This window comes from Acromyrmex echinatior, chromosome 7, assembly GCF_024713525.1.
Source record: "Acromyrmex echinatior isolate Ae372 chromosome 7, ASM2471352v2, whole genome shotgun sequence".
Taxonomy (NCBI): Eukaryota; Metazoa; Arthropoda; class Insecta; order Hymenoptera; family Formicidae; genus Acromyrmex; species Acromyrmex echinatior.
The window spans coordinates 15,378,809-15,400,984 of record NC_141858.1 but is presented as its reverse complement, the minus strand read 5'-3'; the positions used below and the strand labels follow the sequence as shown (position 1 = coordinate 15,400,984).

The following is a 22,176-nucleotide window of genomic DNA, read 5'->3' as shown; positions in this document are numbered from 1 at the left end:
CCAACGAAGAAGCTTCCGACGAGAGAGTGAGGAGGGGAGAGAGAGAGAGAGGGGAGGGAGGAGAGAGAGAGAGAGAGAGAGAGAGGACGCTAACCGCGCGCTTCTCATCATAGAATGTGCTCCATCCGCGCGCGGTGAATTTCCCGCGCCGTTCCGGTCCTTTCAATCTGTTACGTTTATCTCAAGCGATTTTCCCTACTTAAGCCTAAGTCGACTTAAGCTCCGTTCTCCTCCTTGCGACGGGTCAATTGTCGACGTTCGAATTCACGCGACCGCCCTACGGGCTACGGGATTGGCTGGTTGGTTTGCTCTAAGAGAGTTCCTCTAACAACACCCTTAATAAAGACCACGTTGCGCTCCAGATGTGATGTCGCACGTTCTAGGTCAGAATAGTTCGAAACTATATGCTAATCGATTAATATTAGTAACAATATGTAACGTTATATGGAAGTAGCATGATTATTTGTTTATATTCTTTCTTAACAAAATGTTCTCATACATAGGAGTTAATAAATTCTTTTGTTAATTATATTTTTTAATTATTTTAATTTAATTTAATTTAATTTAGTTTATTGCAAAGCTGTATATGAAAAAGACTACATGACGTAACAGACAGAAAGTATGATACAATACACTATAGTTAACATAATCATAAATACAATAGACAATAGTAGCTTGCAAATGATTAGGTTGCTGCAACAAAATCTACCAGTAACAAAATCAGAATAAGACAATAATAAGAGGTAAACTAATAGCTGAAAACATACACATACACACACACGCGCATACATCCGCAAATACAAAATACCAATTACACCAGTCTCGTTTAAATACTGTGAGTGACGCAATGAAACGCGAGGTAGCGGAACGAAAGGAGAATAGAGAAGGAGAGGTTTTTATTGAATTAGGAAGAGAATTATATAAAATGTTTGACAGAGGTGTAGGAGAAAGCAGCACGGAACTTAATGGACCGATGTATGGAAGGAAATGACTTTCATTCATAAATTCGATACTTTCAAAAGAAATACAATTTAAAAGATTCATAAATTCGATTTAGACCGATCAGTTCCAGTATGTCACAAAATGACTCGTATCAAGTTAATTTGTAATAAGTAAAAGTTAAACGAGTAATAAAAAATAAAACAGATATAATAATGGATACATGGCTAAAATATCAAGCAACAATTTCTAATGTTCATTTGTGTTCAAATAAGAACTCAATCAGGGAATTATGTGTATATATTATAATAAAAAGTTACGTAAGTGGTACGCATTCGATAATTCTCCTATATCCTAAGAAAAATGATCATGTTTGTACAATGAATGAGTTTGAAGTGAGCAACTTTTTTGTTTAACTTTTTGAACTTGTTTACAGTTTATAGTTTTTTAAAAAAACTATAAACCGTTTCACTTGATATCTGAACTTGTAAGTATCCTCTTTGGACAAGTGTAATGTATGGATAAAGTATGTAACTGAAACAAAAAGGAAAGCAATCGATAGACTGAGCTTAGAGTTATTATCGCCGCTCTCTTGCAAGGTGCAATAATTAATGGTCTGTCGTATCGATTGCGCTTCCACGGCGCTATTAATATTAGCAAGATTCCTATTCGTCAAACAGTTTAATTCCTCTTCATCTGAAGCGCGCCAAGGCGTAGTCCAGCTTCTGCTTTAAAGACTACAAGAGTCGGTCTTGTTCTCTGCTCACGTAACCCATCCCCGTGTGTGTGTGTGTGTGTGTGTGCGTGTGTGTGTGCTCGCGTAAGAGAGGTTTCTCCAAACACACGACCGAAAGAGACATCGCGACGTCGTCGTTCTCGTCCCCGAGCACAGGAGAGAAAAAGGAAACACGAGGACTGCTACGAGGGTACGTGACGCCTCGAGTGGCGCTAATCGGCATTCCCGACAGCAAGTCGCGTGCTCGTGGGAGGCGAGAGGAAGGAAAGGGGCAGGAGGAAAGGAAGGAAAGAAGGGGTTAGAGAGGAACGAGAGGAACTTGCCGTGCAGTAATTTTTTTTCTCCGATGGACCTCCTTCGCGACTGCATGGCGTCGCTTTAAACGTACGACAGTGTTTCCCAAACTAATTTCGCCACGGAACTTCAAGTCTTTTCCAAGGGTCTTCTCGTACATTTGCTCGCATTAATAGCATAGTCGAGCGGTCCATACGGACTGTCCCCGTATGTCACCTTAACTATGGGCTTTTCCGCTGAATTGGAACCGATTTTTATGGGACGCTACATCTTCCGTCCCAAGCCTTTAATTTCTATTAAACGTTTCAACTCTTGAATTTCTAATTAAAATTCCGTATTACGGAATATTAATTAGAAAATTCCTTGGAAAAATCGATCTCTCATCAATTTCAGTCCTAGTTTGATCGCTCCTAATTTTATTTTTAATTTCGATCTCTTTATTAATGTCATTCTTTTAATGTCTATTTTTGCACTGTAATATCTCACTTTTTACATCTTACTTTATTTGTATTCTTAGTCAAATAAACTTTGTTGCTGCACAGCTTTATGCAGTGTCGATTCATATTGATATATTGATTATATCATTACATTTTCGATTTAAGTTTCTTTATACATTTCAATAACTTTGTTAACTGATGCAGACTGTATATTTGAAACGTCCTATTATTATTTGACAATTATTTAACATCAAATTATTATATTATTTCTTATTTTAATATTTTTATTTTTTTTTTTGCTCATTTCTTGGTCTTCTAATCTTATTTTGTCTTGCATACATTGGGCTTGACTTCTATTGAATATTTTGTAATGCTACTTGTTATATCGCGAGACACATTACTTAGTTGTCCATACTCGTAACTCTTGATACAATATTTTATTTCTATAAAATGACATAGTCTCGAAATATCCGTGTATATTCAAATCAGGAAATCGGATTATCTGGCGGTGATACACGTTGCATATCTCCTTGGAAAAAATAAAATAAAATAGAAGAGCAGGAGCGACATTACGCAGGATCTAACAATTCAATATTCAAGAAGACACTAATGAGCAACGTTGTAACGAACGGCGTGTACAATGAAACTTTTTCAATGACAACTTTGGAAACTAGCAGGGAGCATCTCCACTCTCAGCATCTCTACCGTCGCCAAGTTCCGGCCGTGCCGAAGATCGTTGCGATGGATGAAAATCCGGGAAAAATTTTGCGGGTAAATTTAATGTATTGGACAGATTTATTGCTCGCGTGACTGTCGTCGATAGTGTGGAAGTTTGTTCTGCGTTCGAGCCACTCACCCGGTACAAGACTGAAAAGATTAAAACTTTTCGTGTCCATTCTCGGGGGTTCTTACAGTCATCTTTGCCGATACTTTAAGTCCTCGAAGAAGATGGATATCGCGATATGAATTTTCGCTTTAACGTCCCGCCCCATTCGCCGTGAATTCACGTATGTTACCGGTATTATTGACTGTCGCAATCTTGCCATGAGAATAAAACGGAGAAGTATCCTAAAATGCGCAGTTCGTCCATTACAGAACGTATATTGTAAATCTCAAAATTACCTACTTTGCGTCCAAAGTTTCTCGATTCTCACAGTTTTCTACGTTTTTAATATTAATTTTAGTGATGCTGTAGTCATTAGATATCATCACATGATTTTGTAATCAAAACGAAACAGATAAACATGCTGTATCACGCGCGATGCAACACACAGGAACATTGTAGAATCGCCGAAACATTGTCAGAATCTTGCGCAATCTGGAATTCTGGCGGGGCTTGATATATTGTACATTCCGCGTGGTGAAATTAACTTCCGACGTATCTAAACGTAGCTTTACGGTACGTAATACGGATAAGGGGGGAGGGGGACATGGCACGAGTAATTAATTAACTAACATATATACAATTACGAGCCATTAATGCCACGTTAACGCGCGCCGTTAATGCGCGTACAGAACAGGTTTGCAACCTTGTCGTAACACAATTAAACCTCGATGAGTTTCGTATTACAAGTACTTTACCGTTTTTATTGTGATATATATGTATATACACATGAAAGGATATGACACACACACATACGCATACATCATCATCACGTATTATTTTACCGAAAGATCGTAAATTTTGCTTAGTATATACATTATAGTATGTGTCTGAATATGATACTATGAAAAAAAGAATTAACGTCATCTAACTTGCTAGCAAGATACGCTCTGCGAAAAATGTTTGCAAAAAATGCAACGTGCAATCGTACACGCTCAATATTTCACGCCGCGTGAAATAGTTTCTCAGTGGATCTCGCATCTCGCGTTATATTTCCTCAAGAGATATATGTATGTATAGAGAATTAGAGCGTTTTAGAAATTCATTTGATGATGACCTAGTAAAATAGTTACTGATTGCTCCTTGCTTGCTGATCCTTGATGAAGTTCGACCAAGATATTGGCATGAACTAATTACAAATCTTAAATTAGTAATACGTTTCAACTTCGTCATATTCGAGGTCTTAAACGTACGAGTGAATTAATGAACGATTGGATTAAGCTAGCTATTCTGATCAAAATTTATCCGGTGCTGATAATAATGTCTTATATATATTATATATAATGAAAATATGTAGAAAAGTGATATACAGAGTGTATTTATATAGGGTGATTCATTTCAATCTTGACAGTCAAATATTACAAAAGAAAGCTATTTTACAAAAAATTCAAAGTTGATAAAAATTATGATCTGAGAAAAGACAAATAATGATAAAATTAATTTTAAATCGATATTTTAAAATTTTAAAATCATCATAAAATATATAAAATATCGTAAATTGTTCATTTTTTGATGATGATATGTTTTCTAATATTTTATGCAGAATAATGAGATGAATCAGTTAAGAAAGCACATAGTTGTTATAAAAAAAGACATGTAATTATATATTGCATTAAAAAAACTTTAGAATGACATGACATTTAATTCATTTTATTAATGTGTAAATTGAAATATCAAGATATAATTATTAAAAAATAAAAACAAGATATCTAGAGTTTGAAAACATTTACGAGATATTTTACCTTATATCTAAATATATCAGTATAAAATATAAAATATCTTGTAAATATCTTGTATTAATTTTTTTAATAATTCTATTTTAATACTTTTATTTGAAAAAATATTTACAAAAATCATTTATAATATAAAAATACATTTTGTTTTAAAAAAATAGTTATAACTTTTATGTGACCTTAAAAATTGTATTTTTTTGAAAATTGATTTTATTGTTATTTGACCATATTTTTATTCCAAACATTTTAAATTTAGCTGCGTTTATATTATTTCAATGAATTAATTAATCCTTAATACACACGACAGGATCATTTGTATCCCATATATTTCCTTTATTTTTTTTCGAAAAACTAGGAGTATCAAGTAATTAGTTATATTGTAACATTTATCTACATACAATTTTTTTACATACACAATCTTGTAAATATTTTATAAAGATGTTAAAATATATGTAATAATCACTTAATAATTCTTGTATACCGCGTATATTCTGAAATATGATGCTAATAAATAATACTTATTTTAGAATATAATTATATATATAAAACATTTTTTTCCCGAAGCATAGTTTATCCTGTAGTTTTTACAGTATTCCATACATCTCGCTTCAAGGATATCTTTGAGATGCTCAGGAATTGAATAAGGCTATCATTTCTTTCTTAAGACTTCCAGAAGTCTTGAAGATAAGATCTGGAAGAGATCTTGGGATTAAAATAGAACATTCTCAGAATGTCTGTTTTGTCCATATTGAACATCTTCTAGATGTTCAGAAGAATCTTTGTGCTATTTGCAAACACACTTATAAATATGTGTGTGTAACATTTTATAACATGATTAAATAAATATCGTAAAAAATACTTAAGGCGTTTTGATCGATTAATCGTTAAATACGTTATATTAAATAAATTACATGAAATGTCAGAAAGCATGGAAATATCTATGGAGAAAAATAATATTTACGTAAAATAAAGAGGAAAATAATATTAGGTGTTGGAATTAATTCGTAGCGTTTTACAAGTGATGGGAAGTACTTTCATTAATGTATTTTTTAATGCTCATGTGAAATAAATAACATTCTTTCATTAAAAAACGCTACGAATTAATTCCAACACCTAATATTTACGTTGAATAAACATGAAAAATAAGCTTTCTAAAATCTTATCATTAATTAATTCAATTATTTAGCGCGCGAAAATATCTCATCTATAAAAATAGACGGAATAAAATCTGTAAAATTCGTATTAAAATTATGAATGATATTTACATAAAATTACGGCAATTATAGACATATATATACAATTTCGAAAAAAGATCTAACAATTCTCTACAAATTATCTATATGAAAATTATATTCAAAATTTAGTAATCGCCAAGAATTACAAAAGATTCATATCATTTAATTAAACGCGCACATACATATATACGTTTGTTAAGCCTCTTCCAAAGAAACATGAATTTTTAGTGTTCCGTGACCTCTGTCACACACCGGGCGCAGAAACGGGTCGCGAAATATCCAACTTTCCTCGTCGTGGGACAGAAAGCCAGTTTGGGAAACACTGACAACGGCGACAACTTGCGATTCCTCATCCATCTCACGTTCACGAGTTTCTCGCGGGCACCCGCGTGCGCAATAACGAGGGAACGCCGCAGCGCGTTCTGAAGTATTTAAACGTCATTGCGGGATGAATGGGCGGGACGTCGTTTTGCCAATATCTACGCCGGGACTCGGCACGAAAATAACGCACGTCGCATGACGGGAAACGTCGAACGACATCCACGGACGGTGGCGAGCAACACAGTCCCGGTATCCCGGAACTCGACGTGCTGCAACGTGCACGTCGCATGGCGATATGCAATATTGCGCGCGCCCGGCGTTGTTTTGCCAAAGTGACACGTGTGTAAGCCGGGGCTGGTCAGGGTCAAATATCAGAGTCTTTCGTGAAAAGTAGACTTTCCCATTTCAAGGAGCTCGAATCTGTGTTTTTTTTTGTTTAAAAAAAAATTGGATTTTCATTAAAATGCATCCTGCAATAAGTAAATCTTTGTGTATGAATATTTTGCTGTGTTATTCGAGAAATTAAGAAAGAAATTAAGAAATATCAAGGTCGCAATTTCAATGTAATGTATAATGTTGACGTGATATGAGGATATTAAATTGAAAACTTGTACGGTAAATGTCCCAAACTAAATTAATAAGAAGGGTGATTAGTTGTATGAATATAACTAGCTTTATATTATCATTAATTAATAGTATTATAAAAAAAAAATTAATTAACGATTTCCACTGAATATGACTGCTCTTGTGAGACTTGAAATAAATAATTTTTTTTACAATAGTTTACAAAAAAAATTATACTTTTATTATTTATTTTGATACAAAATATTTTTACTTTTTTGTAAGTTTACCTTTCTCTCTCTCTCTCTCTCTCTCTCTCTCGCTGTTATTGACAAATCGATACTTATATTAACAAATACAAATATATTGCTGATTTTTCAATCACTGCGGGCACATTCATTAGAACATTAACCATTTTTGTACTTTTTACGTGCAAAACTGACAATTTGTTCTGGATTTTAAAACGTGTAGCCGCACCAGTGGACAAACCAGTTCCATTCTCTACGAGCACGATGCTTGAAAATGAAGCGATAGACTATCGCAGACTGATAAGGTGAATGGCACTGAGAGATCGTAAAGGCAAGGAAGGACCGCAGTGAATATACATACGTATATGCAGGTGTCTCGAATTGTTTGTAATAAAGGCGACATGCGCAGGATATTCGCAGGCTGATACACGTAATTGGTACCAGACGGCGAAGTTGCCGTAGAGTTTCTTAGTTTTGTGCGCTACCATCCAATTTTGCAAGTAACTTATATATTAATTTATGTATACAGACGCGTGGCAGCGTGTATACATATTTATCTGCGTGAGTGCAAGTGATTCATGCAAATTGACCGGCATCTTCCACTCACTTGCCGAGAATCAAGAGTTAACTGCATTACATTAATGAAATATAAATATATATATATATATATCCAGTTGCTTGTAATTTAAAATTGCAAAAAAAATCATTCTGCTTTTTGCACGAGAAATATCTCGCGATATAACGGATACGTCAATAATCGAATGTCCATATAATGGTAAGCTGTTTAACGAGCGGGGACAATAAAAGATAACCCTCGCGCGCGTGTATGTATGTATGTATGTATGTATGTATGTATGTATGTATGTGTGTGTGTGTGTGTGTGTGTGTGTGTGTGCTCCCTCAAACTCCGTTACAAATTATTGGGACGGATATTTCCATAGGCGTAATTGAGACACCGAACGACAGCGAATTCGTGAACGATCGATATGCGCCGCACACCGGCCATTATTTCCATCTACCTACCGTAAAACTATCTCCGGCTAGGCCGAGCGTGGAATTAGAAAACGCGGATGAGAAAATGACACGTTGCCGTCGGGACTACCCCTCAGGATTACTCTTAGGGCTTCCTGCAGATTATACGACGTAGATTACGGAGACCAGGAGGGCGGATCGCTCGATGATCGCTATCGATCGTTAATTTTTAAAGGGGTCTCGTCGGCGCGGCGGCGGTTTAGGCAGACTTTCTGCAATTCGGGATAGCCGTCCGTCCTTCCTTCCTTCCTTCCTCCCTCCCGCAGTCCAGCTTGTAACCTCGTGAACTAACTCGGGCAAGGCGTGAGAACTTGGAAACGTGTGACGGGGCAACTTATCGCCGTGCGACATGCGACCTCCGCTCTTCGCCCGCGGGCCGTCATACTCAGCGTCGTTGCATGACGAGGGGCACTCGAGAGAACTTCGGTACAAACGCGCCCGCGCAATCCACGCTGTCGTCCTTTATTACTATTATTATTATTATTATTATTATTATTGTTGTTATTACAATGACAGAGAAATGCTTGACACGTTGAGACGCAAAGATACAGAGAGGGAGAGAGAGAGAGAGGGGGAGGGGGAGGGAGAGAGAAAAAGGAAAAAGAGAAATAAAGAGAACATCGGAAACTACGGAGCGACGATTAATGGCGAAAAATTTTGAACTCGATAGAAAGTTCTGGAGGATCTGTCCGTTATCTCTTCGGTTGTAGCATGTTAAATAACTGCTGAAAGAACTGCGTCGGCGAGTACGTCAGCACGGTGGGACAAATTCAGCCGTGAATAATAAATGAAATGTCCGACTATATTTTGTGATAGTGTCAATTAGAGAGAGAATGTAAAAGAACTGAATGTATCTATAAATAATGTACGGTGCAATGTAATTACACTTCTTCGAATATAAAAATTCGTGCTTACAGAGGGTGTTTATGTTATTCTAATTGACATGTACACATATGCAAAAGTATTCAACCGGCAATATCTTCATAGTTCAAATAATTACGCATTGCATAACGCAGTAAATATTTGCATATATAAATATACTTTAGCAGTGTTCCGATATTATGCATTGCCAGGACTGAAAATCTACAGGATACGTAATGTGAACTATAGATTTTCGGTACTGGCAATGTATATCGGAACAAGGCTATTGTGTACAAGTAAAACGGATCGAAGTAAAATATGTAAAGGACTCCGCACTAATATGGAATATTGGGTCTCTGTAAAATGAGTTAGTTTTTACATATAATGTAGCTTATTATATGATGAATAGAAGACACAAGGCTGAATAATAGATGTTTTCATATGTTATGGTACATAGTAAGCATAAAGTTTTACATCTTTGATAGATCACAAATAAAAAATTATCCATTATTGAACCTTGTGTCTATTTATGATATCTTTTGTTTATTACATAAGTTACATGTAAAAATTAAATTATTTCATCGGGTCTCAATTTTTCGTATAATTAATGTGGCGTTCTTTGATAAAATAACATGTATTCGAGTTACAAAATCTTTATTAAAATGATGTGATAAAGATCGCAAAAATATATAAACTTGATATACAATGGTCGAAAAAATGTTCCAAAAATAAATTGTAAATGTACGTTCTGTTCAGCTTCCAAGTTAATACGTACGAAATACAGCTTATCTTCGTAATTGTATTAAAATTAATTAGAAAAATCAGAAATAAGTAAATATAAAAAGATTATAGTAAGAGCGTAAAGAAAGCTACATGTACATTGTACAATAAATTAAAAATCTATTACCGATGAAATACAAGAAATACAAAACTGAAGATGATGTTGCATATAAACAACGTTGTAGTCGACTATTAAAAGACAATAATTCGACAAGTAAAAAAGGATTCCTTTATTTCTAACTCAAAATTATTATCTATAAATATAGTTGCTATGCAGTTCAAAAAAGATGTTTGCTTAGAATTGTACTCCTGTATATAAATAATAGTGATTTTAATGCCCAAGAAGGAAACCTTTTGTCAAAAGTAAATAAAACGTTTTATTTAAAATTTTCAAAGTAATAATGATGTCATTCTTTTTAAGACGCCCGCGTTATAATATTTTTTGATGAGACAAGAATATATTGTGATATTTTTGTAGCTACGGACGTAAAAATGTATGGAGAAAATAAAATATAAAATTAGAATCAAAATATTTGCAAGCAGCTATATATACAATGTTGGATCAATAATAACAGGATTACATGGCAAGCTAGTAAAATTGGAAATTTGATTTGGTAAATTTTTAGATAAAATAAAATAAAGATTTTGTAAGAGAAAGTAAGAAAGCTAGAGAGAAAAGGTAAAAGATGATGCAACGAAAAGAATTTATCAGAAAATTTTTATTTTTAACAAGACAACGATTTCAATCGTGCAGTTAAAAATATCAAAGAACGGATATTATATAATGTTTCAAAAATATTATAAAATATTATAAAATATTATTTCTGATCTAAATTCCATCGAGGATTAATGGAATAAAATGGGAACAAAAAATAATTACTACATCAAAAGAATCATTAAAACAAAATATATTACAGTTTGGCAGTCTATTGATGCAAATGTCATTGTTAATTTCATATTGGAAAATTGCTGCAGAGTTACAATTACATTTAAAGGACATTTAATTCGTAACTAATTTTATTTTTATTAACATTAAAAACATAATTCGAATACTTTTATGAGCTGTATTGATATCTCTTACTTTAATAAAAAATTGTTAATTCAATTTTATTGTTATTTATTAATTTATATATTTGGACAGTGTTAATCTAATTAAAGAAGAGAAATTCTATATTCGGTTAAAGCGGATTTTAGTGCTTAAATACTCCTGTGTGAATTTATCTGTTTCTGCAAACTGTGCGCCGAAATCCTTTTCAGTTCTTGAAACGCATTCAGAGAACTAGAGTAATGATATCGCTTATTAAATTGATGAGCAATCTCATAATTTTTTTATGCCAATAAGTATCTTTTATAAAAACATTAATTATAAAATAATGATAAAAGTCTCAATTTTTTAATGTAAGTACTTAAAGTATTCAAGATGATTTATGTAAAGTTCGCGATGCAGAGATTAGTACCTTCGTAAGTAAACATAATATATATATTTATTTCTTCCAAATCTTTGCGATTAATCTCTGAATTGCAGTTAAACTTTGTATATATATATCATTTTGAATACTTAAAGTACTTATAGAACGAATTAAAATTTGTGTCATTTATACTTTTTTAAATTTTAGTTCATAAAATAAAAACAATAACAAATAAAGTAAATACACAACAAAGGAAATGTTATTTAATAAAAATATAATACACCCTTCATATTCTCATATAGCTCGTATATAGCTCGTATATTATTTAAAATATAAATATTGACACATTTGTAAAAATGAGTCGTGCAGTGTACATCCATAATAAAATAAGGGAGCAACGTATGTACATTCCACGTACTATATTTTATATAAACATTTTCGATATTACGTAATACGTAATCATTTAGATTATAAACGTACTGTCATTCGAATACTATCCTGTATCACTATTTGCTCTACTGTATGTATAATCCTCTATAGAGGCGAGTACTCAAACTTTACGAGTGCAATAAAATATGTGTCGTAATATGTGTTTGTATGTATTTTCCAGAAGAGGCACTCGGCTTTATTCGTACGACTGTATCGTATAAGCGAGAGAGAGATTAATTTCTACAGTTTTCCAGAAATGCGTGTTTAAGCCAGCGAGTCGGGTAAACGTCCAAGACACGCGCACGGCGAATTTGCGAAGAGTGTAACAGAATAATCGCGGGCAGCGCTGCAGGATGCTGCATAAACACGCCGCGCGGTTAAATACATCGTTAGCGTATTCCAGCTCCGCCAAGAGAAACGCCGCGTCGCGATTTCTCCGTCGCGTTTCATATTTACCCGTCGCGCTAAATCGTCGCCCGGCTTTTTTTGCGGGCGAAAAACGGGACGTTCAACGGGACGCCACGTATCGGAGCCAAGCGTATTCGTTTCTCAAAAAGAACACAGTGGCCTTCGCGCAATAAGAAGCGCATAAATATTTCAAAGCGGGCACATGCATGCGGGAGCGTATATAGCGGCGCATATAATTTTTCTACCAAAGACAAACGCTCCGGCAAGTTCTTTATGTAGGACGCCCCCGTCGTCCCATCACGATTATTATGAAACCGAAACCCACTTGGGAAGTCTTCCGTATATATATATGTATATCCGCAGGAGTCGCTGCGACGATCGTGTGCGATTTCACGATGGCGAAATACGTGTGTATACAGCGACGCGATAAAAATAGCGGCGAGTGGATGCCACGGGGAAAAAGAATTTATAATTATCTCGTAACAATCCTCTTGCACTTGACCTTTTAAATTAAATTCGCATTGTGGCAAGAAGCGCCACAATATTGCAGAATAATTCGACTAAAATCCCGTGAAATTTGTTTCTCCATGGGGCAATTATTCAATTGTATTCGTCCGGTTTCACTCCAGGTAGTTGTAAAATTATTACCGTTATAAATCGGAGAATTATAATTTGTGCCGTGTTATCAAAGTAATTTACTATTGTTACTATTATTGTTACTACTCTGAATGTTCATTAGATTTCACATCCGTTATTAATATCATTTTCATCAAATATTTCATCATAATTACATTCACGGTGAAAGACATCTATCAATCAATTAAGATACTGACTGCACAGCGTAATTACTCGCTCCCTAAATTCACGCTCTTCGGATTTGGCTTTTCGGTAAGCGGTACAGTACATACACCGTAGCGAGATACATCGGCGTCGCGTCGCCCGGCCGTAAATAAAGCGAACCAAGCGACGAGAGCGTATTTGTCCGCGATTGATTTCTCGCTGGTAATCGACGTCGGACCAACCATCCTCTCTCTCTCTCCACTGCGAGAGAGTGGGAAGATAGATAGGTAGATAGAGAGAAAGGGAGAGAGAGAGAGAGAGAGAGGGAGAAACCCTTTCCTTCTTCGTGGCGAAACGGATGTTACGGTCCGTCGCAAATGGATACCTATTGCCGCACACACGTACGTAGAGGATATGCCGTACTTTTAAATACCCTCAGACAAGGGGCGGTTCGGTCCGACGCGACGGCAGGGAGAGAGAAAGAAAGAGAAAGAGAACGAAAAGGCCCTGGAGAGAATCGATGCCCGACACACCAAAAGCGCCCTGGGATCAAACAGACGGGGTAATGGAATACCCACCCTTTCCTACTTCCTTTTCTTCCGACACCGTTTTTCCTCGTCGCCTTACCAACCCCTCGTAATAGAGCTCGCGGAAGCCCGAGAGGGCCCGCGCGCGTCGATGCGATTCAGTCGTCCGGTAAATAACTGCTGCGTCACCATCGCGGAGCTGCATTATTCCCGTTTCCCGTCAGTGCAGTAGCGGTCCTCGTGAGACGCGACCAGAGCGCGGAGAGAGTGCACTCCCATCATGTAGCTCGCGTGTGAGAAAAAAAAAAGTTTAAAGCTTCGATGTGCGCGCGCGAGACAGAGAGAAAGAAGGAGAGAGCGCTTGAACACATTTTCAAACTCGCCAACTTTTTGGGAGAGGAAACGGGGAAAAAAAACGGCTCGAGGAACTCGAATGAAAAAACAAAGGGGACGATCCAGATCGCACTAATCGTGTGCTGTACGTCATCGATGTAAAGGAAACCAAACGTCTCAATTAGCTGTTCATAATTATCAAGTTTTCCATTCTGAGATGTATATATGTGTGTGTGTGTGTGTGTGTGTGTGTGTGTGTGTGTGTGTGTGTGTGATACGTATCTCATCTCTTTTTTTTCCTCATTTACTTCTTCTCTGGTATATTTGCAGTTCTTAGATAAACGACTTATTCATGTTAATATTTAATATAATTTGCAGATATAAAATATTAATAAATAAATCGTTAAACTTTTTGCTCTCTTTCCCTTGTTACCGTTTATAAATACCGTTTGTGTATCATGGTGCAATTTAATTTATTTGTACTAAGTGTTTGCGCGATGTAAACAAATATGTATGTACATACGCGCATATCCGCGTTTGGGAATATTCAATGCAGCTAATAAAAGACATTTAATAATAATAACACACATTATCAAGTTCATTTCAGTCGAATTAATCTTAAAATTCAGTCGAATTTCAGCTTAAAACCAAATTTCATCGTGTTCACATCTCTATGCGTTGCAGCAGCTGCGATTAAAGTTTTCGTTGTAATAGTTACTTTGTAATGCGATCCTCGAAATAAGCGAGGCAACGATATCGCATGCGTCGTACCACACGCAGCTTATTAACGCGGGTGATGAGAGTTTCAGATACGCGAAGAAAAGGAGGAAGAAAAGGAGAGGAAGAATCCGTATTCTGCGAAGTTTGCGAAGAATCCGTGCGAAAAGAGAGGAGCAGAAATTTCCGGTTTTCGCGGAATCTAAGCAGAAATGCGGCGGCAGAAAGGGAGAATTTGCGTAAATTTTACATTCTGGTGTCCACCAGGAGCCAGAGAGTCTTCATCCGGTGCGCGATAGCGAGGTCTGATTACCATTCATGGTAAATAGGTACGGCACGACTCTCTGATCCGTCGACAGCGTACGTGTTATCAATCCGCGCTATCGTCTTCTGGATATTCTTCCGATATCCGCAAGACCGTCAGATGTGTCCAATTTTCGACGTGAATTTCGTAGGAACGGAAAATCGAACGAATTTTCAAAACGATCAAGAATCACGAATAATCGAATAATTTTTGTATTAATTCATTCGGGAGCTCCATAAATCCTCGTAATCAATATAAAATTGCTACGTATCAGTAAACCATGAATTCATGGTAAAGCGGTAAATAATTAATGCATTACAATAAATATTATAGTAATTAGCAATAATCGTTCTGTGTACTTACGGATTAATTAACTTGTAGCTTCCTATTTCGCTTCTATTGTCGACTATTCTCATTCCACTTACCTTATCATAATTATATTAGTAATGAATGTAAAACATTCGAGAGCTTCATTACTCGTTTTTTATTTCAATCAGGATTGAATCAGAATTGAATTCCCATTGAATGTAAGAAGAATACTCGATTATGAATTTGGTCAATTTTTTAAGGTTTAGTACATCTATTGTGTTTTTATTAGGTCAAAAGCATGATGGTCATTTTGAGCTACTCTTGTAAATTTAGAACTTTACAAGTAGGTATTTGCCTTCTTTTTCTTCATAGGGTCGTAAATTTTTATAGTATTTTTTAGTATAGGAAAAGCGCGCAGCAGTACATTATAGAACTGATTGGCTGTAAATCATAGCTGTATATCATTTCGTTTCCTTACTGTGATAGCCAATCAGCCCATACTCTTCAATGACGAATCTTTGGTTTTCTAGGACTCTACCCACGGCGCATTTGAAATCGCGTGGTGCGGTCTAAATTGGGACGTATAAATTGGAACTGTATAAATAAATCAAACGCATAAATATATCCGGCAACCCGTGACATTTGTTAGGAGCGGCAGGTCCGATTGCAAAACATGGATGTTTAAATATTACACGATTAAAACGATAAGAGCGCATGTATATGTGCTGAAAAAGTCGTAAACACGAGTGACAAAGAGGTAACGGTCGTCTGACTAATACCTATCGTCGATGGCCGTACTACGTCTTTTACGATCCGTACCTTCATATCAGCCATCAAACGCTAGTCGACGACAAACAATCCGCCACACGGATAGTGAAGCGGCCAATATCATCAATAAAGCCCAATCGTGATAAAACCATCCCGACACGAACATGGTGCCTTTAATAATATAGATTATGTTTACGCGGCTTACGCTGTATAGTAGATAATATATAGAACAATTTACAATGCTGATGTAACTATAACGAATAGATAAACGCCCGATAGTTACGGTGGCACCAACATTATGGGTGCGTTCCGAGTTACGCATGAAGTGCATGATGTATCGTTTTATCCTTCTTTATTATTTGGTGAACAGCAAGGACAAATGATGCATCATGCGTTTCATGCGAACTCGGAACGCACCCTATATTTATATTACTGTCTTCGTAATTTCCATATTCGCATGATCGAATTAAAACTTTGTTCTACTTCACTGCATATCTTGTCGTCGCCGCAGATAACTAATAATTAGGATTGGGCATGTATTTGACGAAATACTTTTATTTGAAAAACAGTATTTGTAAGACAATGCATTTTGTATTTTGTATTTCGGTATTAATAACGAAAGATTATATTTGTACTTCAAATATTAAGATCGATCATATCATTTGAATTACGAAATACAAAAAAATGTTAATTCAATCTTTCGATTTTAAATACAAAATACGTAATACTTTTTATGTGCTCCGTTGATACATAAAATACACTTGCATTACAAAAAAAATGTTTTAAATAAAGGTATTTCACATACATACCCCCAGCCCTGTTAATAATGAAAATTCGTATTACACCGGATTAGAGCACATTACTTAAGAACTGCTTATTTAAGTATCTAAATGCATGCTAAATCAACTGAAATGAAATAATACGTGTATATATTTTATTTGTTAAATAATATTATTACGTGATAACATTAGGATAGTTAATCGTTTAAAATATTTATATGTTTTTACGTACAAAGGCCACTGCAAACAGGTGTGCAAATTGCGCCCTGTACAAAAGCACATTAATAAGGGGGGGAGGGGGACTCTCCTTTGTTAAGTTTTAAAAATCCATTCTCTATTCCTGTAATATGCACCAATTGTTTGTTTCTGTCAGATTTAATTTCTTCCGAAACGCGTACTGTACGTAAATATAGAGAAACCATATTACAAAATGTGAATCCCCTGGAGCGAAAGCATAAAAAGTGAAAAACTGCTCCATTAATTGCAATGGCTAAATTTTTACTTTTCATATTTCCGCTTTAGGAACAAGTTACCCTAGAGCAAAAATTGCTTTCTAAAGATATTTAAATAATTATTTTGATAAGCTTATTTATAAAAGCATTGTTAAATAAAAATATTAAGAGGGGGAGCAAAATTTTTTTTGGAGGCGCAACATGGCCTTACGTGTCAGCGGTGCACTAATCTGGTGCACTAATGCAAAGTGACCGAATTCGCTGTAGAAAAAATATTTTCGTATGAGAGAAAAGATATAACAGCGTAGACCGGATGAGCGCGACGGAGCGGAAGGACTTAACCGTTTGCGGGTGATTTCTGAATCTCTTCACATCTCTCGGAGAAACGACCGTTTGGAAAACGCGACGGGTACCGTCGAGCGTAACTTCAAAAAGGTGGTACCTTTTGAAGTCGTCCATCGAGAGTGACGTGGTATCTTCACTCCGCGAGTGGGACTTCAAAGAGGTGGTTCCAGGGCAAAACTCGATTGGCCGGCCAAAAAATGTCGAACGCGAAACCCTCTCCTCTTCTCTCCTCTTCTCTCCGAAAAAGAGAAGAGAAATGAGAGGGAGAGGGAGAGAGAGAGAGAGAGAGAGAAAAAAAGCACGATGGAGGCGGGGTACAGCTGGAAGGAGGATCCACCTGGCGATGACACGGGGCCGCGCGCGAGCAATCGAGCATCCGTGCGAGCGAGGGTGTGCTCTCGCTTGCACGCTCGCGTTCTACGCGTTCTACGCGTTCTACGCGTTCTACCTGCGTGCGTCCATTGACGCTGCGCTCGCCGCGGGCAACAATACCAAATCACCGGATACGTCGCATCCGCAAAACTGATCGCTCGGCGGCCGGAATTTCCGCCCGGCCTCCACCCCCAACCCCGTCATCCTTCCTGCGTACGCGTGTGAGTGCGTGCATGGCCGCTCTAGGGTGAACGCCGAAGCGAATTAGAATCATCGACCGGCACGGGCAGCGCGGAACGACGGGAGGTGTATCACGAGATCCGGCCAGGCGCGGATTTCACGCCTCGTGCTGCCGATAAAGGCTGCGAGAGCGGATTTTAGGCGCGTCGATTTACGGCGCGCGCCGCGTCCACGTTTTAGGCGGCGTCAATTTTAGGCGCGCCAATTTCGAGAGACCGCGCCGATTAGCGTGTACATATAGAAACTGCCGCGCTGCGGTGAATTTTTAGGCGTGCCAATTTCACACACGTTTGATATTTTACGTACGCAGATTTTTTCGTCCCGCGCGCGCGTGTAGTCGAGTAGTTCGTTACATTAACGAGTAAAAAAAAATGGTCTCCGTAAATTTCACACAGATAACGTTATTAAATTTCAAAGCGCGCGGGCGCGCGTTTTACAAAAATACACGTGTATGTCCGTCCTACTCGTCTGATATCCTATTTCGCTAACCGTTTCATATTGCTTCGAAAGTTTCGCCAAATAGATATTTTTAATTTAAAATATTTTCGAAACTTAATTTAAAATAATTTCTCTCTGCGACATAAAAAGTGTACGATCGGTCGGAAAAATATGGATTTTCGCAAAAATAAAATGACCATAAAACGTAGAGTTAATAATGTTGCGTGGCGTTTTAATAGTCCAGTAAATCAGAAGTATAAATCAATGAGATGGTGGATAAAAGTGTGGGCGGACGGCGATTTTTAAGCACCGCGCGTGATTACAAGCCACCTTCGACTATTATAGCGAGTAAACTTAATCCCTGTAAATCATATTTTGTTGATAGACATTAGAAGAAAAAATTTCTTTATACCTTCCATGTGAAATTAACGGAAAATCTGAATTGTATTTTCGGTCGTCAATAAATTAACATAAAGTCATTTGCTTTTGTAGTCAAAATTGATTCTACAATGAAAATCGGGTTATCTAAATTCGACTGTAATGTAATCGAAACTCACAATGACGGCTAAAATCGCATTTCCTCGATACAATGTTAAATTTATAACGAAATAATAACATAATGCAATAGGAATTAATTACAGTTAAAATTAACTGCTAAGTTGACTAGAGTTCTAAACTCGTCATTTCCGCATTTCTAAATATCTCTCTCAAAATAAATACAATAAAAAATGCTCAATTATTTCAAAAGTAACACAATTCAAAAAATGTGATTTTCCAATTATGAATCAGTATTAAATAAACATTAGCCTATTAATCATATACAATGAATTGCTAACTTAACTTCATAAACACTTGTCAAAATCATCAGAATTCAAAAAAGATGGTTTACTAAGGAATGTGCAACGAAAATGACAAAAATGACATTTAATCGTGTTAAAAATACGTATATCCTTTTAACCGATTATTTGATTTATAATAATAATTATAAATCAATAATTTTTTGTCTAGTTAAGAGAAATAGTTTCTTCCTTTTCTGAAAGATTTTAATTTTTTTGAAGCAAAGGAGTAAAATGTTCGCTTTTTTTTATCACGCGACGTTCTTTTTATATACAAATTTCAATACTGAACAAAATTTCTGAAAATGGACGGATCCGAATTTTCTGATTAAATTTATTAGAATTCTAGTTGAGATAACCAGAATTCTGGTTGATACAATATTTCTGATAAAATCTACTAGAATTCTTATTTTTACCAGAATAATTATATCAAATAGAATTCTAGTTATCTCAACTAGAATTCTAATACATTTAACCAGAAAATTCTGATTCGTCTATTTTCCACCAGAATTACTATTTAATCCAACCAGACCATTTTTCTAAATGAAGCGATCAGTGTGGCGGCTAATCGAACATAATCATTATTTTAGCGAAAAAGTCGTTCGGTGGATGAGCCGGCTTTTTGTCATGAACACAAGGGTTAAGGGCGGATGAAAGTGTAAAGGTGCTCGATGTGGTCCCCGATTACCGGATAAAATCACGCGCGTGGTGAGATTCCTATCTATACGGATGCAATCATGTTCGCTCACGAGTAAGTATCGGAGATATATGACCACATTATACGGAGTGTTCAACAACAATGTTACATCAAATACGTAACTTTACGATCTGTCAAACGAAAATATGTTGGATACACTGCTTATATATATGTCGTATCTGTCTGATTCTGGTCGTACTTTTGTATTTTTACATCTGATGGAATCTAAATCTATACTGAAAAAAAAAATTCCTAAATATAAGTAATATTTTCTTGAATAGTATTAAGTAAACATTTCTTTACTACAAATAAATATTTATTTGTCATAAGGAAATGTTTATTTAGTACCGTTCAAGAAAATATTACTTAGAAATTTAGGAAATTTTTTTCCAATGTAAAAAAAGGGGAAAGCCAACGCTGTAAAAATTATAATCATTTATAGAGAATCGAATGAAAGTGATATAGAAAAATAAATTTGTAGAAATAGTTGAAATCTAATATATAAAAAAATATTATTAAGTAGAAATAAATAATAAATATAAAAGCAAAACTTATTTTGCGAAGCATAATTTAAATGTTGCAAAGCAAAATAAGAAGGCATCAAAAACAAGTAAAAGAACAAGTGATATTAAGATAATAAATAATTTGTGTCAAATATAATTGTCAAATCTACAAATCAAATTGTATTATCTTATAGTCTCAGCGAATCTTACGTTAGTATTTAAATATTGTATTCCAATATGAATTTATATATTTACATGTTCATCAATTCTGTAAGCGGCGCGTCAAAATTTGAGCAAATATAGGATTTCTCTTACTCTTAATTAGATTTATTCTTATCGATTGAATGATTGAATTTCGTATTAAAACTGTCAAATAATTTCTCAAAAAAATAATAGGACATTTTGAATACATAGCCTTCATCAGGTAATGAAGTTGATAGAGAGGATGTAAAAATAATTTAAATGTTACAACGCAAGAATAAAAGAATAAAATTAATAAATAAACCAAAATAAAAAAAACGAGAATAAAAGAAAAAATTATAAAAAATGGAATTAATAAATAAATAAATAAAAATTAAAAAGAAGAAAATAGATAAAAGCAGAAATTATTCTTCGGTGTGCGATTGTTAAGACATTAATTTCTTTTAATCAGTTTCAATTTAATACGAGATTTATTAATGCTACAATTAATGCTAACCTCAGACAAAAAGACCTCTCCATGGGGCCACTCTTGAACTGCACCAATGCACAGCTGCGAGAGCCTGCGGGTTGCAACTCGGAAAAATTGTAACGATCCATGTAGCCAATTAAGTGAAAATCATACTGCCGCGTCGCTCGCGGGTCTACGCGCCACAGCTATCCATCTTTCACCTCCATGCATTTCTTTCTATTATCCTCTTTTTTAACAGAGCATAAAAGATTTTTACGGTGCATATTCTGGGGAAGCTGTTGCGGAATTAAATTAAATATTATCATCGAATCAGGAATACACTACCAAGTTCCGGTGTAGCGCGTCGGATATCTGAGAGGAATATATACGCGTCGCGGATAAAAGCTTCAGCTCGGATGAGAGCTACGAAGCTTTGAGAGTTCTAGCTATCTCGCGAGTCGGATTGCTAGGCGAAATCGCGTGCGGCCAATCGAGTTCACGATTAAATATTTCAGGTACAGGTAACGTGCGCAATGCGCATAGATATGTGTGTGCATAGTCATGTATATATGTATTTTATGTATAATATATATATACATACATATATACATATATATACATATAATATGTATCATACACCCCCCCCCCCCACACACACACACACACACATATACACAGGGAGATGCAAGATTATATAGCCTATGTCTCAGACAAGGATAGATACTTGAAAATTATTCAGGAAACTGTCACAAGTTGAGAACTCGTGTAATACATATATTATAAGGCCCTTTGTTTCGCGAATCCAATCTCACAGTGCTACT

At 35.7% G+C, this 22,176-nt stretch overlaps 1 protein-coding gene and 1 long non-coding RNA gene across 3 annotated transcripts in view; both read right to left on the bottom strand.

Moving 5' to 3' along the window:
* LOC105154175 (uncharacterized) overlaps nt 1-22,176 on the bottom strand; it is a 217,939-nt gene that overhangs the window by 55,597 nt on the left and 140,166 nt on the right. The window lies entirely within an intron of this gene.
* The window catches only part of LOC147909245 (uncharacterized), a 76,935-nt gene that overhangs the window by 20,521 nt on the left and 34,238 nt on the right, over nt 1-22,176 (bottom strand). Inside the window, exon 2 of the long non-coding RNA XR_015545638.1 lies at nt 1-22,176. This exon is cut by the window's left edge and continues 20,521 nt beyond it; it is cut by the window's right edge and continues 27,642 nt beyond it. This is a non-coding gene — a long non-coding RNA (uncharacterized LOC147909245).